The 19,723-nt window shown below is 34.7% G+C and overlaps 1 protein-coding gene and 1 long non-coding RNA gene across 3 annotated transcripts in view; one reads left to right on the top strand and one right to left on the bottom strand.

The window, feature by feature from the left end:
- Positions 1-19,723, top strand: part of LOC120773841 — a 306,574-nt gene that overhangs the window by 123,779 nt on the left and 163,072 nt on the right. The window lies entirely within an intron of this gene.
- LOC120773840 (LIM/homeobox protein Lhx1) overlaps positions 1-19,723 on the bottom strand; it is a 162,830-nt gene that overhangs the window by 19,501 nt on the left and 123,606 nt on the right. The gene's annotated exons all lie outside the window — the stretch shown is intronic.

Below are 19,723 nucleotides of genomic sequence, written 5' to 3'. Positions count from 1 at the left end.
TGTGAAAAACTTTTTTTATTTTGCCAATTTTTCTCACAAACGGCGGGCGTAATTTTGGCGAATATTATAGTCGAAGGCAGCGCTAACATGTCTGAACATATTGCTCAAATCCGAACACTGTAGAATACAGCTTTCTTATAAGGTAATCGATCAAAATTAGGATAAAGATATTTTTATACCTTTAAAAACACCTATGAAGGTTATTAAAACATTGATGCGGACGAAGTTATCATTTTTTTCCACCAATTTGCTTCACACTAAAATATTTCTTACGGCACATTTTTTTCGAACACACTGTGCCACAAACAACAAACAATAATCATAAAAGTACCAACATACAACAATGGGCAACTAATGGACCAACCAAAATCAAATCATAAAAATAACCAATAGACCAAATGCCAAAATAAACCAAACAGACCAATCGGAAAACCGCTAACCAAAAGCGCCAGCCAAACAAAACACGGCGAACCACCAAAATCAACCAATCAATGAAAATAACAAAACAGGGCAAGTGCGGGGCAAGCTAGCAACTACTAGTATGTAACAAACAATGCCGAAACAACAAAGAGGCGCCGAAAAACATGTGCAACCAAAAATGCCAGAGTACAACCGGAGGAAAAAATCACATTGGCGTTAGATGAGTTTCCAGTTTACAATTACAGCGCCCACAATTGCGCATAGTTTTGATAACTTTTCACCACAAGCGTACAACAACTTGCAACACTGCGTGGCGTCTGTTGTGTAAGGGTCATACACAATTTTATTTTCCTGCGTGTTCATTTAGTTACATTCAAGAATTGCCATTTGGTGGCCGGTCTTTCGACTCGCCGCCGCCGCCGCCCTGAACAAAAGAAAAATCGCCGAATCATCGAAACTTAATTTTGAAACAATTGAGTTTTTTGATTGCTTTGTCTAATGAACAGTTGTTTTTTATTTTTGGTTTTGTGCCAGGCGCCAATTTGCCATACCACACAGCATCGTATTGTTTTATTGTATATGCTTTCGGCGCTGAAATCAATGATTCCGAATCCTGGTAATTTCCTCTAGTAACTTTGATAGCTATGACCCCTCGGAAAAAGATGCGCTCGCGTTGGCAGGACAACACCTTATACCCAGGTTACTAGAGGAAATTACCAGGATTCGGAATCATTGATCAGAGATCATCGAAAGTGAAAATTAAATTTTTTGCAGACATTATTACAAATGAATGAAAATTACAATGAAAATTTCGCGAATTTTTTTTTCACATAGTTGTAATCGAAAAAAAAATCCTTCGTCTAAGTCTTTAAGAATTGTAGCTTTAAGACCTGTGTAAAATTTCATAAAGCTCGGTTGAGGAGTTCCCTAGAAATCTTGCCAACCGACTCTAAAATTACAGTTTCGAGAAAAACGCGTTTAAAGACGACGCAAGGCTGTATCTCCGATTACTCGGATAAACTTGAAAATTTAGGGCAATATTCTAGAGGTATTGTAGAATTTAATAAGACAATCAAAATCGGTTTTTTGAAACCTGTAAACCCATGTAACTACTTAAATTAGTATTACTCTTTCATTTGAGTAAATGGTCTATACAGAGACTATATGTTTATATTTTGGAACCTTCATTCTATTATATTTTATTTTGTTGTGTTTTAACTTTTATTAATAGGACTTCAATTTTGACGGAAATAATTTTTCTTATATTCTCTTTCAAACTCTCTTTTCTTCCAATGGGTTTCATATTTTTTACTATTTTTTTTTAATTGTTAACAATTTTCAAAAGTTTTAGCCTTAGTTCTAATTATGAAAAAATTTTTGAAGATGTCTAGTTGTAATTTAGAGAGAACATTTGAACGTTTCGCACTCTTGAGGTTTTTTTTTTTGTTTTTTTGGTGACATCTTCCTTTTTGTTTCAACGAAAAACTGTCGAAAAATGGGCCAAACTCGATACTTTTGGTGAAACGGCCGCCTTTTTGTAAAATTTCAAACAAAAAAAATCTCCATAGCGCGATAGCCACTTTCCTACAGGTTAATTATTTTTTTTGAAGTTTTTGGTTTACATCAAAATTACGACCGCAATCGTGGACATCGTACAGGACCTTTGTTTACGTGCCATTTCAACAATTTGTTTAACTATATTATACACCCAATAAATAAAAAAAAGTCATTTTGTATTCGTCATGAATGTATTTATTTATCAAAAAACCGGCCGCTTAGTTAATTTCAACATTAAAAAAAACTCGCAAAAATCAGTTATTTTTCGGAGCGTCACGCTGAGACCTAGGGGTTTATTCGGTCAAAAAAAATCTAGAAAATATTTTGTTTTTTGGTTCCATTTATCGAGCAGGCAGGGATCACTGCAGCGGTGGACGCTCTTGTTTTAGAGTTCACGGGGATCGCGTTTAACTTCAAAAATATTTCATTGTTTCCTTCCAAAGCTTTACTATGTGTTATTTAAATATTAGTATAAATATAACATTTAAAGCAACTGCTGTAGAAGTTTTCTTTTTCTTAGTTCGGGAAATCTGATTTTTGAACCATGTTTGTTGTTGAGTTAATTGCAATCTGATATATAGGTCCGTTGCTAACTGTCTCAAAATGATTTGTTTAGAGTAATATTATAATTTACTGGGTCTGGCTGATTTTAAAACTTGAGCTCAAGTCCAAGAAATTTCAGAATCGTTTCTTCGATTTCGTATTGTCTGAGATATAAACGGGAAAATCAGTTCAGACATTTAACTAATTCTGTATTTAAATATATCAAGCGTTTCTCAGAACACAGGTCTCGTAACTGTTTCTTCACAAACCTGCTTGTATCATATCAACTAATCTAATGTCTACGCAGTTTGCATTTAAAAAAGAGATATACTTATACAATACTTAAAAAAAAATAAGTTGAAGTTTGATTAGAAATACGAAAAGACTTTTTCGACTACCCAATATACATATATTATATTTATACACTTACATAAATGTAATAATACTAAATTTAACAAAAACAAAACTAATTCGAAAAAATATTTGCATTAGCGCATACAGATTGCTGACATATTAAAAAAAAAATAAATATTAAAAAGTTAAAAGCGATAATGAAATACTGCGGTGTTGAAAGCTCAGACAACAATCGTGCTACAATAAATCAGCAACCAAACGTTTTCTGTATCATTAACATATCCAGTCGACGGTTGTTGTTGTTGTTGTTTCACATTTATCGGCCTACAAGTGTTTTTACATTTTTATTCACCTTTTTTCTGTTTTTTGTTGCTTTTTTTGTGGCTTTTGTAAAGTCTTCTACCACCAACGTTTGGTCGAGCGCGTATATTAACTGCTTGACTGGCAGTTTATTTGCTCCATTTACGTCGCATATTAATCCCAAAAGACATTAGTCTAATGTATTTAGCAAGAAAAGCAAACAAGCCACAAAACCTTTAACAACAAGCAAACCAAAATAATATAAAAACGATTCAAAAGAAATCAACACTCGGCAATAACAATAACAACGCTGCACACGAATAATTGCCAGAAAATTAAGCCAGAAATGGTGCGTGTTGAAGCGGGGCAACATACAGATGACAACAACTATGCGCCACCGGCGACCCGGCGCCAACATTCAGCGATCAATGATCGTTGGCGCTGATCGTTATGGCGCATTACATGCATGTATGTATGTACATATATGCTTATATGTATATGTGAGGGAAAAAAGTTTAAAGTTCAAGTCAAGCGGCTCAGTGGCGCATGCGCCAACGATTTCCCTTTCCTTTTCAAATAAAAAACATTAAAAATATTTTTTTTTTGCTGAAGTTATGCATAAAAATGAGCTGTGTTTGTCGAAAAAATTGCATATTAACAAGTTTGACGCCAGTTTTGTCATTTGTCAACAGCGTCACTCACGTTTTCTTCATACCATATCTGCCATGCGGTGTTTGTTTTTCTTTTGCTAATCACTTGCGGCGGCAATTTGTATTATTTGCTGTTGTCGCTAGCTTAGATTATGAGTCTGTGCTGCGGCTAAGCTGCGGAGCAATTCTACGCGCTTTTCGTGTGGGTGTTTTGAAGTCGTTTCAGCATTTTATTTTGCCGCTTTGTTTCATTTTAGCTCGTTTTTTTTAATTTTATTTTATGTTATTTTTTGGTTTTGTCAATTTGTCGTGGGAGTTTCGCAACGGCTTTTTTATGTGATATTTTGTGTTGTTATGCTTGTGTAGCGTAGCTTAGACGCCACACATCCGTCGTCTCGTAAAAATGTAGCAGGATGTTGTCTTATGATAAATGTCCCGGTGCGTCTTTCCAAATAATTTGGCTTCATTTTATTCGCTTTATTGCCATCTGTGGCAAATTTGGTATTTTAAATGTCAGATAAAGCTCACATCGGGTGAACCTGTTCGAACGGAAGCTTTTTGGTTTTTTAAATGTCTGTTAAGTTGCGCGTATTGCTTTTAAGCGCCAAGTGGTGTTATTATAATATTCGATGATACTGACGAAAGAGCAGATTCGTGTGGGGTTTTGTTTGATAGCACTTACAACTGATAAAGTTTAGTATTTTTTATTTCAGTTGCGTTTGTACGAGATGCGCAATGCTTTTCGTAGTTGTGATAACTTAGTTTAGTTCTGTAAGCAATATTCTTCACACAGAAGGTGATTCTGAGAAATTTATTCGGCATCATATCTTACCAAAGTGCTTAATTTAAGTGTTAAAGTATAAAATAAATAGTGAACTATACAATCGAAGTAGTCTAAGAGGTTTCCAACTCCAGTTTCGGATTTTCTTTCATAAACACTCTAGGAATGTTGTTCTCATAAATTACATTGAAGTTGCAGGGAGCAGTGAAGGATGCTAATTATAGTTATTATCTGAGCGGGTTAGAGGTAGAGAGATACTAATAGATAAATTAAGTATCTATAACTATATTTTGAAGTAACTAGGGCCTGTCTCATTTATTTAGGAATACAACAATACAGTTTGACAGTAAATCAGATTTAAGTCATCCAGAATAATTTTAAAGGTTTTTTTTTTTTAAGTAGGGTTATATTTTTGGCTTGACTTCTAAAATACACAGCATCAAAGCTGTTTCCTTGAGGGGTTATATAGTAACCACTTGGTAATTTCAAAACTATTTTTTAATTATATATAGAAAGTATAGTTTTATGTAAATATTATCTGAAAAGTTGATCCGGCATATAGTTTCGGACATATGTATGAGCATTTTTGTATGAATACTTTAACTTAGTGTAATCGTTCCCCAAAAATTTAAATATGTTTTTCTCGAAACATTGTTTCCAGAGTAGGTGAAGAAAATTCTCCGAAACGGGTGAAACGATCGATTTGAAATTTTCACACGGCTTTCTTAGATATATTTGTAACTAATGTTGGAAGGAAAAGTTTTGATTATAATGTCGCCTTTAAACCACTCTAAATGTACAATTTTTCACAAAAAGCTATTTTGTTTTTGGAAGTCCTATTTTGTAAAAAATCAAAAATTTCAGTAGTTCTTTAATCCTTATCTAAATTTATCTATAGTAATATATTTTTTTGGGCTTAGAATTTGAGATAATGTTAGCAGAAATATCTTTTTCACCTGCTTTCGAAAGGTCTGTCTGGAGATCATATATGGAATCAATTCATTCAGCAATGCAATTTTTTTTTTTTAAATTAATGCTTATTCTTAATCTGGAATATTAATTTGAGCAGATTTTTAGTATATGTACATATATGTATTTGATCTGGTTAGAAGTAAAACGTTCCTTAAAACGTTCCTTAAAACTCTCTTTAATGCTTCTAAATACATATATGTTGGAAACTGATTGTATCAAGTGTACAATATCTTGGAAGAATGAATACATAACCGAGTGAAGTAAATCGATCTCTTCCAAGCTGAACTTTCGGTTTTAGAAGCTTTCAGATCATAATCTCAGGGACTAATTATAATTAGTTTCTCAAATATGTGTTTTTTAATGAAACCATAGACTCTCTGGAGGCAACTAGCAGAAAGCTAGAAAAAGACGAAAACGTCAAAACAGCTGATGAAACTAATGATTTATACGAGATAGAAAGATTTGAGCAAAACGACAAGAAACTCTTCCGTTATGGCAGACCCAAGACAGGTGTTGACGGCTAAGTTGCAACAGGCGACCTTTGAAACTGACGAATAGATAAGAAAAAGAGATAAAATACACACACACACTCACGTACATATATATTTGTGATAGACTAACAAAGCTAAGATGGGTCGTAAAAGCCTACAAACCGTTATCTGCCTCCAAATGTGTTCGGGCAAAAGGTGAGCGCCGCGTAATTTTTATGAATATTTGTATGTATGTATGTGCGTGACACACTCAACGGAGCAACCACACAGTCATGACTTACACCTGTACTGACGCACCGGTCAAGCGCCTGCCCGTACGCTTACTTGTACCGATACCGTTAAGTGCGAGCACACACAGAAATCAAACGACCGACCGGACCTTTATGCGCACCGGCGGCGTTGCGACAATTTTACGCCGTTTGCGCATAATGCGATCATTAAAATGTTGAGGAAAGCCATTATTTGCGTTGCGTGCTCAAGTGGACTGTTTTTTTTTTTGTATTTGCTGTTGTTATTGTTTCGTGCGCCATTCGATTTCGGGCTGGAGAAGAGAAGCTAAACCTTTTCTGGTCCCAAACTTGCACTTGCAGCGAGCGTATAAGAAGGCACTACATGCAGATAAGATAAAAGCGCCTGTAAAAAGGCAACAAATTGTAACGGTTGGCGAACACTTAATCGCTGAGGAGCAATAGCGGCACTGGTGGCAGTGCGGAGCAACGCGAAAAAATGCATAAAATGGAACTATGAAAGTCGAATGCATGCGACAAATCTGAGTTGGACGACACACAGCGGTAGTGCGATAAAACGGGAATATCACCAAAAACAACAACTACAACAACAAATAACTGCAACGCGAAAGTAGAAGCCTAAAGAAGGTGAGGCAAGGACACCAAAGTGACCAACCGTACCGAATTGCTCGTTAAATACAAGCCGAAAAAGGTAATTCAGCAACAACAACAACACCAAAACACCAAGACTCAACAACAACAAATACGAAACCCCAGAAATAAATGCAAATCGCCTACAAATGACTCATAAAAATCATGTGGACAAATTATGGCCACTGTGTCGCATGTTTTCCGCTAACTAAATGCACATGTGTGTGTGTGTGTGTGCGTGTAGCTGGTGAACAGCAGCAATTTGTTGAAGACACCTACTGGCACTGGGTCTTGCACAGAACTGCGTGTGTTGGCTTCATGATATATATATTTTTTATACATTTGTGTGTGTTTGTTCGCTGGCGGTGTAGATCTAAGTATTCAAATTATTACAAAAACAAGTCAAAACGTTAATTTCAGCGATACCGAAGCTAAATACCCTTCACAGATGTATTTCATATAGCTTAAAGGATTCCAAAAGACATGATATTGCTTTTGATCGGTCAGTTTGTGTGACAGCTATATGCTATAGTGATTCGATGTGAACAACTTCTTCAGAAATTAGAACGCTGTCTTGGATAATGACAGTGCTAAATTTCGTGAAGATTGTATATTGTCAAATAAAAAAGTTTTCCATACAAGGATTTGATTTCGATCGGTCAGTTTTTATGACAGCTATATGCTATAGTGGTCCGATATCGACAGTTCCGATAAATGAGTGGCTTCTTGAGACAATTTCAGATTGATGACTCAAAAACTGAGGGACGAAGGTTGCAAAACTGCTTCAACTCGTCTCCCCTATCATTTTTGTATTTGTTTATAGGGTCCCGGGCATTCTCGGCGTTACAAACTTCGTGGCAAACCCTGTGCAGGGTATATGGTAAATATAATTGCATAGACATACATACATGTACGTATGTACATATGTATGTATTTGAGAAAGCCTGGTGCACCGCCAATAAATGTTGATTATGTCACTGCATCCGTAAGACGCTTTGCAATCTGCTACTGCTGCTGCAGACAAGTGATGTCTTTTGATGTTTTTTTTTTGGTTGCTGGTGACAATAGCAGACAACGGTTTGCAGTCGTCAACTTCGTACGCGCCCTCGAAATTTCTCGCCTTCCAACAGTCAACCACCAGTCAACGCATGAGTGATGATGGCAAACATACTCACTTTCGTTAAATTCATATGCATATGTAAATATGTAGGTATGAGTATGTATGTCTTTGAGGGCGCATTGCCTAACACTTTTTGCTTGCACCCGCTGCGCTCTGCCTCTTTTGAGATCAAATTACCATTTCTCAGCTCATTTTCGTTTTCTTCTTGTGCTCCGCTGCAGCGCCCTTTTCGGGAATCAACAGATGTACTTTGAAATAGATTTTTTAGAGCATTTTCAGGGTTTCGTTTTATTTTTAATTTTATTTTTTTTTTTAGTTTATTTCTTTTCTTTCGTTGTGTGTTTTTCTATTGAAGTGGTGACAATTCGTACCCCTTTAGCGTTGAACTGTAACCACAAGCACTTTTACTTACTTACATATGTATGTATGTAAGGTATAAGGGCATGCTCTTATTCGTCTTCGGTTTCATTTTCGCCTATGCTTGAATTTTTTTTTGCGCTCTTGATTTTCGTACTCACTCACTTTTGGTTTTAAGGAAAGTGTGAAAAATTTCTTGAAGGCTGTGAAAGGTTCATAAAATCAGAGTGAAACGTGTCACGCTACAGTTTTAAGTAGTTTCAGGAAAATTAGTGCCTGAGAGAGTAAAGTGTATATGTTAAAGTTGGTGTTGTTGTTGTGTTAGTTATGCGCCCGATGCTTTATATACCATTGATCACCCACCGTATTTACCGGATTTGGCTCCGTGTGAATTTTTCTCGATCGAAGAGATAAAACCAAATTCACACAAGAAGCTGAAGGTAATCCCAAAGAGTGCTTCGAGGCCTGGAAAAATCATTGGCGACAAATTAATATTGATGAATATATACATACATATATATATATTTGTATTCTATTCACAATTTTCGGGTACTTTTTATCATAATGTATATTAATTTTAAATTCTATCTAATCAATTTGTCTACGAGAAATATTATTAAAATATGGAGATAATTTTTTTCTGATAATAGCATTCTCTTGTGTCAAAAATAGTAAAATCGGTCAATACTTTCCCTAGCCTTCATCTGGCTAATATAGATATTTTAGAACTTCATGTTAACTTTGTAGCGTATATATCGACGAATCTGTGAGGTATATTTATGAGGCTCAGAGAGCATCTTTTTCGGTGATGATGTATAGTATCTCGATGTTAAAAAAAATAAAATGGAATCAGCACTGCCTCTAGCTTCTCTATACCCAAGAGTTAAAGACCTAAAATGATTTTTATAATAAAATATATTTTCATAAATATTGCACTAATACAACCTGACGAAGTGCTTAATATTTATTCTTATACCATATATTAGGGGGTAATGTTCATAGGAATACAAATTAACCCATTTCATTCCAAAAACATACATTCTCCTGCCGCTAATACATTTTCTACACATGTTTGATCCACACAAGTGATCACTGATCATCTAACACCCTTGTCAACATGTGTCTTCAGAACACGCAAACTATTTCATTATCTGCCATCACAAGCTAACAAAGCGAACATATGTTGCGACTACCAATCAACATGTGTCTGCGGAGATGAAATGACTGCTCGGCGGCCTGTCGCTCCATATCAATCAAAAAAATATTTCGAAATTATTAGGAAATCATTTAGCTGAAACAAAGCAACGAAAAAGTTAAACCAAAAAATGTTATAATGACTAAATAAAAGAACAAATACGAATTTGTTGAGCAGGTAGCTTGCCTCATATATATGTTAATAGAAGTTTGTGTATTTAATGAAATTGGTATTTAAAAGTCAATAATATTTATTTTTTAATATTATACACGCCACAAACAGGCGTTTGAAAGATTGAAGCAACGCAAGTGAATCAGCATATGGATACGTACATATGTTTGCATGTGTGTATGATGAGCGCCCAGTTTAATCCCAATCAACAAAGTATTTAACAGCTTAAGAACCGACACGTTGACAGGTTAGAGGCGCAACACAACATACACACGTGCAACAATGCCCATTTACATATGTATTTATGCCTCTGTATGTGCTGCATGCAGCGCTACTTGTCACCGGCAGCCGATATGATGACATAAGCATCGAACGCGCTGGCGTCGGCATTGGCCGCTTTGATGTGTCATTTGATACAGTTAAAGGATATCGAAAGCGAACGAACAGCGGGGGCAACATGCCTAAAACAATTGCGCACCACGACATGTTTGTTGCCTTCTCAGAGCAACACCTTCTTAGCGCTGTTGTGCAGTGACTGTAAAATCGCTTCACACTTTCCAAAAGCGTAATGCGACTGCCAGTCCGTCGATGTTGTATCTTTGAAATGAAAGTGACAAATTCCGAAAAATCACAGATGGAATGTGTAGCAGCAAGCAGCGACAGAAAATCATGCATGCAGCGGCCGGTATGAGGCAGCAACACGTTCTTTGTATGTATATGTGCTAGTGTTGTCTTAAGCTGTAGCTGTCACATGTTGTCAAGTTTAACATCTTCATTAAGTTGCAGTGACAAGTGGTAGGAGACAGCAACTTTAAAAATGAAAGAAAACAAATTCGGTCAGTGCCAAATTGCCAGAAAACGAAGGGGTTTGTTATTACTTTTCGAAATTGTAGCACTTTTTGTTTCATAGAATTGAAGTCTAAATAGTTGCTTTCCGCCATATTCCATGTTGAACATTGTTTGCAATTAGCAGTTTTTTGGAAATCATTTTTTATGTCTTGCCATTTTTAATGTCCTGTCATTTTTTATGTCTTGATATTTTTATGTCATGACATTTTTATGCTTTGCCATTATTATGTCGTGCCATTTTTTATGTCTTGTCATTATTATCAATTTTAAATGCCCTACCATTTTTTGTATTTGCCATGTTTTTTAAGTTCATCCATATTTAAGATAATTATATTTTGAATATTTTTGTAAATACTATTTTTAAGATAACCATTTTTCATAGGAAGCATTATTTATGTCTCACAAGTTTTATGGCAACAATTTAAAATTTTTTCTGCCAATCACCTTTTTTTATTTATGTTTCATTACTCATGTCTGTCTGTTCAGCTATTTCTAATGAAGCCTTATGGTTCATCATAAATATTATTGCATAATTTCTTTTATGTACATGAAGAAAATCATGTCTCGTCTTTCCTTATGTCTTTACTGTATTAAATTTTTTCGCAACTGCAAACTAGTCTTCATTTTATGTAATATCCTATATTATGTCTTACCATATTTTATGTGTTAACATATTATATTTTCCGTGTCGTACCATAATTCATGTCTTACTATATTTTATGTCTTACCATATTTTATGTCTTGCCATAATTCATGTCTGACCATATTTCATGTCTTGCCATAATTCATGTTATATGTACTTTCAATAACTTTTGCTTAAGTCGAGATCATCTCATTCTCATCAAAACGTGAAACGTTGATTTAATGTCTTTCATGTTTATCCATATTTTATGTCTTGCCATAATTCATGACTTACTTTCAATAACTTCAGCCAAACTCAAAATCATTTTCTCATCTAAACTTGAAACATTTTTTTTGCTATCTTATCTGTAAGCTTGGTTACCGAAACTACTACAATTTTATGTCCGCGAAAGCTACTTGTCTTATTTTATATTTCACATACATTTGTACATGAGTAATATTCTTTTATGATGCAAACAATTATTTAAAGCGACCACTAGCTATGAACACTCTGGTAGCTTGAAATGCAAAAGCAAAGCTAAGCCGTAAAACAAAAGTGCATTTCAAAGAATTATGGAATTGTAATGAAAAATATTTAACTTTTTGGCCTTTCTAATCAATTAGTTGCATATAAATGACGGCAACAGCTACCGCCATATTCTCCACCTATTACCATCGCCAGCACAACTAGCGCTGATGTTGTTTCGACCAACAACGAGCAAGCAGTCAATAACCTAAACTCTCATTTCGCCGTTTCGCTTCATGACAGGCCGATCAGGCCACTCACACGGCAGCCGCCAAGCTTTTCAGCGCTCCTGTTGCGGCTGCTCCTGCTGCTGTGCTACTGATCGTTGTCGTTGATTGCCAAGCAAGCAACTGACGGACTGCAGTCATTTACTATTCACCTTTGTGTATTCGAGTGTGTATGTGTGTGCTTTATTATGGTTACTATTTATTTTTCAACGCTTCATTGCTTGCCGCGCTGGTTAGCTGACGGCGGCAACAGATATTGGCGGCAGCAAAGGTTAATAAATGAGCGAAAATAAAATAAAAGTGACGAGAATATAATGTGAAGGGCGCAAAAGTTGCACAAACGGAAGTTATTATGATGGTTGGACAGAAATATGAGAGTATGTGTGTGCTGAAAAAATTTGTTTGCATTTTAATTACTTTTTGCTTATAAATAAGCGTTAACGCCCCACAATATTGTGCAATTTTTTCCTTGCATATAAATTTTTATAATTTTAAAAAGTTTATTTAAAGCAAAAGCAGCAGATTGATAGGCGGTGATAAGCGAAGAGGCGCGCGCGTGCACTTTTCTGGAGACGCCAACCGATCGCGCGCTGCAGCCGATTCGTTGCTCTTTGCTAAGAGCGCTTGCGACGCTCTAACATTGCTTAGAATTTCTAAACCGATGCTATATTTATTTTTCACAAATTTTAACGCTTAAAATATTTCATGAATTTTTTTAACCACTACCACTCCAATTCGCTTTTATTTATACCTTAATTTTTACTTCAAGTTAATCGCGTGTTTTGCTAATAAAGCAGTTTTTCATCTAACATGCAATAAAAGCAGAGTGGCTGTTAACTATCACGCGCGCTTATAGAAAAAATAATAAAAATACTTGGAAATTGTTCGCAAACTATCACGCCACATTCTCCCGCACACACACACAAACATACATTTTTCCATATAAATGAATATATCCACATCTCACGGTCACGGTTATCAATGGACACGCCTCAGGCACCGCGAAGGTGACTGCCAAGCGCTTAACTACAATGCGTCACAAGCGGCTACCGCTGGCTATTATTACTGCGGCCAACTTGATTGTAGTTAACTTATTATTTGCACATTATTGTTGGCGCTGTTGTATTTGTTGTTGTACCCGTGTACTTGTCAGCAAATAGCTTTTGCAGCGCTCAAGCTCCCACCTTATTACTTTGTGTTAATTATGTGCAGCTGCAGGGGTCATTGCGTCAGCGCGCGCGGCGTCTTTTACCCTTTACATTGTGAATGCCGCGGCGCGTTGATAACAGAGCGCGCGCGGTAGGCGCCGCGATATTACAACTACGCGCCTGCTTTAAAGCGTACAAATTATCGCGCGCCCTTACATGTAAACGTTTACATATGCAATCTCACATATATGTATCTACATATGTAAGCTTATACGCGCTGTGTTACACTTTAACAAGCCCAACGCTTTCGGGCATTGTTTAACACGCACGACTTAACGCCTCTTGCGAAACAAGCCCGCGCGCGGCTCTTCCAATTATAAATATACTTACGCGTCAACTGCGTTGTATGCGCGTTAAGTAGCCGGCCGCAGCATGCAATACACTGCGCGCATATTAGCGCGCTTTCCTGTTGTTACTCAGTATCAATCTAAGCCGCGTCAACTGTGTAGCCGCGTTGTTTCACCTGCTTAGCAGCGAAGTACATGCGCACAACTTACATATCGGTGTATGTATGTATGCATGTGTAAGCGTGTAACGTTCGTTATTGCTCAGCGCCGCCCTTACCATATCAGTTGTGTTGTCACGTTTCGTCAGTAAATATCCTCCAACTACTTAAGGCGACACGTTGCGCTCGCAGCTTTCGCGGAGTGCCAAAATCCGCAAGTGAAGGGCGTTTTGACCGCAGCAAACTTACAGACATACATACGTGTGTATGCTTACTAAAATATCGCGTTCGTGCACGCACACAAACGCTCGTACATAGTTAGCTGGGCATTCGTGGCCTGCTTGACTACATCACACTTTCTTGCGCTAAATTTAATCTTATTACTTCATCACTTCATAACTTCGACAGGTTAAGTCCTTTACAGCTCGATCGCTTCATTCATACTTTAATGTTTTCATTCAGTGTGCGAAAAATTTCAACATACCTTAATTTTTTTTTTGTATTTTTCACATTCATTTCATTTTATTTTTTGGTGATTGGTGAATTTTTCGCAGTATTCTGTTTCTGTTCCTGTTTCTGTTTCAATTTTGTTTTTAATATTTTACATTTTTTTGTTGTTATTGTTTAGTTTCTCAAGTACCAACTTTTCGCTTTGCCAACAGGTGATAAACATCTTAATGCGCTTAGCGCGCGAAGTCTCAAGGCATTCGCAAAGCAGATTAAAATATCAACTTGTCTTACTTACTTGCGATCTCCCGAGCTTAAGAAACTGCCAAGTGAGAACTTAATTTGCGTTAAGCACAATATTACATACATTTATTTATTATATAATATATACATAAGTATGCAGTTATGTGGTTTTAAATGACTTAGTAAGGTACATAACGTTATATAAATTTTACAGTAAGCATACAAATATAAAGCTCTTGCTATATAATCAAGTGCTATCCTATGTGGCATATTAGCTATTATTTCCTAGGTAACAGAGTATAGTATAATATCTAAAGTTTTAGATATTGGTATTGCGAGGTTTAATATTTCCATTTTATTTCTGTAATAAAAATTGTTAAGAATTTTTATATTCAGGATTTCTTTACTACTCGAAAATTTCGAAATATATTTGTGGTATTTTGAAAAGATTTTACTTCATAAAGTCATTATTATAAGAATTTTGAAGCATTTAGCAATTTTTTTAAACTTCGGGATCCCGAAAAATTTCGATATTTAAAATTTTCTTGTTAAGTTTTGCAGGTATAAATAGTCTTTAGCTCACAGTTTTTAATTTTTGGGATACCGAAAAAATTTCGGGATTTTAAATTTTGTTCTTAGATAGACATATGAGTTGAGATATGTAAAGTTTCAATAATATTTGCAAAATAAAAGCTAAAATTGTGAAAAATTATTATTTTCGGGATTATTATGCTACTTGTGTTTGCTACTATTCGAAATTTAAAACTTTGCTTTTGATAAATTATTAAAAAGTCTAGAGTCCAAGATACCAATATTGAAGCATTTTGCGAATTTTTGCATTTCGGGGTCCCGAAAAAAATTCGGGATTTTAAATTTTTGTTTTATTTTTAAAAAGAATAAATCAATAAAATACAGTGAGAGGACTACTACTATGGTTTTTATTGTAAGATTTTCTAGTTTGCTGCTAAATTGGACGATTAAAGATTTTTTTACTAACCTTTAGCATGTAAAGTTTTTACCCAAAGCTTTAAGCTTCTAAATGGAAAAAAATTGCATGAAATTGCAGTAGGTTTCACCAAAACTTCTATATTTGTTTGTGTATGTGCTTCTGTAAATTTAAATATTTCACCGTCGCCACCATTTTTCCACAATTTTGCTCACCAAAGCCGGAAATCTGGCGCAAAATGCGTTTTGTGCGCCATTTTAACTGCACCGCAAACGCAAAAAATGGAAAAAGAAATCTAGAAAAAAATCGTTTGTGTACTTAAAAATATGTGGCAGCAATATTTTGCTTGCAATGCGACCGCACAAGTTTGTGGCTTCGACGCAGCGCGCTTGTTGCAAGCTGACAGCGTGCGGTTTACGTTCTTCGTACTTTTGCGGTTAACAGACGCAATTTTTCAATGGATTTTTTTTTGTACTCAAACTCATATTTATTATTATAGTTTTCATTATTTGTTTTTGTTTTTGCTTCATGCACATTGCAATGGCAGCTAAAATGTTGCTGGATTTTTTATTTCCTTCGCATTTATATAATTTCATATTGTTTTTGTTTGTGTGTGGGTTTACAGCCGACATTTCGTTGCTTTGGTTTACCTTTGTAGTTCTTTGTTGTGCGCTTTGGTTTATGAGCACACTGATTTTGTTGTTGCTGCTGCTTTTGTTGTTGTTGCCGTCTTGATACGGCTGCACCGAATGTGGTCAGCCATAACTGACAAATGTGGCTGTCAGTTGCAGTTCAAAACAATTTTCTGCATGAAATTGTGAGCATTTCTGCGGTTGAATGTTGTTGTTGTTTTTTTTCTTTTTGTATACGTATTACTTGTTAAACGGTAGAGTTTAATATTTTATTTGATGACGTACATACATACATACATACATACCTACAATTATTATATTGTTGTTCCGATATCGCATATTTCTGGTAGCAAACATGTCTAGCTTTCAATACTTTCTGGAAATAAATTCCATTAGTTTGGAAAGTTAGAATTACACTACACACATTTTAAAATATGTTTTGCGAATGGTTGCCACCTGTTTAATTTTGTTTTAAGTAAGAAAGTGTTCACAAATAAAACGAATAATTTAAATGTGGGCTACAAACCAAAGACAAACTTTTTTGAAAATATTTTTTTAAAAGGGACAGCAAACATAATTGTTGACGATGGTTGCCACCTATTTAGTATTTTTTCATTAAAAATATTGTATGTATATAAATCCATCGAAGTATTCCAACTTGTACATCAATCAAGGGACAAACTTATTTGAAGAAATTTGTTGTCAATGGTTGCCACATGTTTGAATTTTTTATAACAAAAACATTTAAAAATTAAGCGAATTATTCCAATTTTTGATTATTATTTCGAAATATTTTTTGAGTATGGTTGCCAGTTGTTTGATTTTATTACTCAAAAATATTTAAAAATTGAACAAATTATTCCGGTATAAACGCCAAGCGAATACCAACATTATATCAAACTATTTTTTGAAGATGGTTGCCACCTGTTTTTTTTGTTTTTTGTATTTCAAAAATATTTAGGTATAAGCGAACGAATAATTCCATTTAATAAATAAAATTGAAGCCAGAAAGCAACTCTCAAAAATGACCTCAACAGTGTTGCCACATGTTCGAAAAAGGCATTAAAATCAATAAAATTCTTCAATTTTGTTTTATATTTGACAGCAAATGAGAGGTATTTGACAACAAACCTTTGATTTACTTAAACAATTTTCTATAGCTTTGACAGTTTTAGATAACTTACTTCGGTTATCACTAACCAATTCTACAATTTCAAGAGCATGGCAATTGAAGTTTTAAATAAATACTAGAAAAAGCATATTTATAAAATTCCTAACCACCCTGTGCAGTATTTTAAATCCCAGTTTCATGTTATTGTTTTTGTTTTTGCATCTTTCCTCCTTACTTTTTGCAACGCTGAACTCACTTGACCTTAAAATCTGTCAGTTAGTTACGCTGTAGCGTAACACATCACTTTGATTTGCTCAATATTCGTCGTCTGTGCCTCTACCACTTCTTCACAACAACAAGCTTAACTAAGCTCTACAACGGACTTCCTTCATATAGTCACCTTGTGCAACTTCTATTCTTTCTAGGTGGGTACCTTTCGTCGTCTAGCCGTACCAAGCTAGCACAGCAACAACCAAAGGTATCATCCGTTGATTCAGCGTTTTAAGAATACACCGATTTGCTATCGTCTCAAGCGTTGCATAAAAAAATAACAACAATAAACAAGCAAACTGAATCGAAGTCATCATGACTAACTGGCCATCTATAAATGATTGTTTGCGCACTAGCTCAACGCGCAGAGGCTACTCAATTGTGGTTGCTGACTGCACAGATGTATATAGATACATATACATATGTATGTATATAAACATTGATATATACTTATACAATATAAATATATGTATATATGTATATTGTCTTGTACCTGAACTTCCAATAGGCAATTAGTCACTCAGTCGACCGAATCTCTACATTCTCATTTGGCTGCTCACTTGTTTCTCTTTTTTTATTGTCGCTACTTATTCTTTTTTGCTTTGATTTTTTTTCCCCATACTTAAAATTTTTACTTTTTAATTTTTATTTATTGTTCTGTTGTGCAAAATTTACTCGCTACAGCGCACAAATACTTTCAGCTCATTAGCATAAAAACTTCATAAATAACCAACAGCAGCAACCCTGCCAAATGGTGTGCGACCCGATAACGTCGAAAACGTTAAGCGACAAGCAGCAGCAGCACATACATAGATATTATATGTATTTAAAATGTTGCATTCAAAAATTAGAAAAAAAATCTCAGAAATTTATGCAGATAATGCGCGCAGCAAAGCTTTTGTGGGCGTTGATTATGTGTCTCGCAGTTATAGACTTTGTTTTAGTAGGCCTCTTTCATGCATAAATTAATCTATTTTGAATATTTAGTTATTTTAATTTTTATTCCGGTCGCCAAAATTGGAATTTATATTGATTGGGTTTTATAGCATAGTTAAATTTGTATTTTATTTCGAAAATTAGCCTAAGGAAAATACATCTTTCCGGGAAGCAAATTATATATGTATATCTTGTCAATTTCTTCGTTCAATATTTAAGATATTCAATAGTGAATTTCAATATTCATTTGTTCAATATACATAGGTATATCGACTGACCTATTGGCATATATTTGACAACGTTCTCCAAAAAATTAGTTGATTCAAAGGTATGATTGCATCTATAGACATTTTTTAACTCAATGAAATTGGCTCCTAAACTTAAAACGCGTTTTCCCGAAACGCTATTTTCAATGTCGGTTAGAAAAATGTTATCAAAACCGCTGGAAAATTCGACCGATGAAATTTGCATGCGGTCTTTTAAGGTATTTTTGTCAGATAATGAACAATGGAATGATGATTTTGATATTAATTTCATTTTTAAGGCCTAATTAAAAGTTTATACTTTTTTGCCGAATATTAGTAGCAATCACCCAGACGTCATACTAGTTATTTGTTATACAGTATGTCTCGACGAAGGAGTAAATATTTTCCTAAACATCTATTAAGTGCCCTCTATTAACTTGGTTTTCGAAAAATATAATTAATTTATTTTTAAATGAGAGTTTTCTTACACAGAAATATAATATTTTTTATTGTATGTGTCAAAATTATCCAGTCTGTCCATTCTTTGGTATAAAATCCCCGAAATGTAGACAATGTTTTCTCGGTAAATCAGTACTTTTTCGAGTTTGAATGGTATTTTTCCTCGGTCCTGGCATTTTTCTAGGAAAATTACTACCAAAACAACTTTTGTAAGATTTTTCTGGTTGAATTATTTTATAGTTTGATAAATTATTATTTTAATATTTGTTATATGTTAAGAAGGCTTTTAAAAACTGTTTAATACTCTTCCAAACCGTTTGCTGTTGCAAAGAATATAGTAACTGTTCATATTTTAAAATTATGCTAAAATGTAGGCAACGATTTCTAAAATGTTTAATATTTCGAAAAAATTATTGTATTATTTTTCTAGTATTTTTTATGAAGTTGTGTGTCGGTACCAGTCCTTCTCTTGAAAAACTATTTTCGAAAACATCTAAATTATTTGATTTTTGCAGGTTTCTTCTAATTGTTTTATTTTCTAGTTTTATTTAAATGCTCCTAAATGTAGGCAATGTTTTTTAAATATCTATTTTATATCAAGGAGGGTCCATAAACCTTGTCAACACTTCTCAGTTTTATATGTTTTTAGGCAGTTTCGAGATATTTTTCATTTATAGGTAGGCGCCGAAACGAAGACAACGTTTTTTAGAAGTCTTCGAAGCAGTTTTAGGAAATATTTTTAACTTGATTTGGACTCGGGCCTTACATA

The sequence above is a fragment of the Bactrocera tryoni genome, chromosome 4 (genome assembly GCF_016617805.1).
Source record: "Bactrocera tryoni isolate S06 chromosome 4, CSIRO_BtryS06_freeze2, whole genome shotgun sequence".
NCBI lineage: Eukaryota > Metazoa > Arthropoda > Insecta > Diptera > Tephritidae > Bactrocera > Bactrocera tryoni.
Note: the sequence above shows the minus strand (reverse complement) of the source record. Positions and strands in the feature narration are given on the sequence as shown.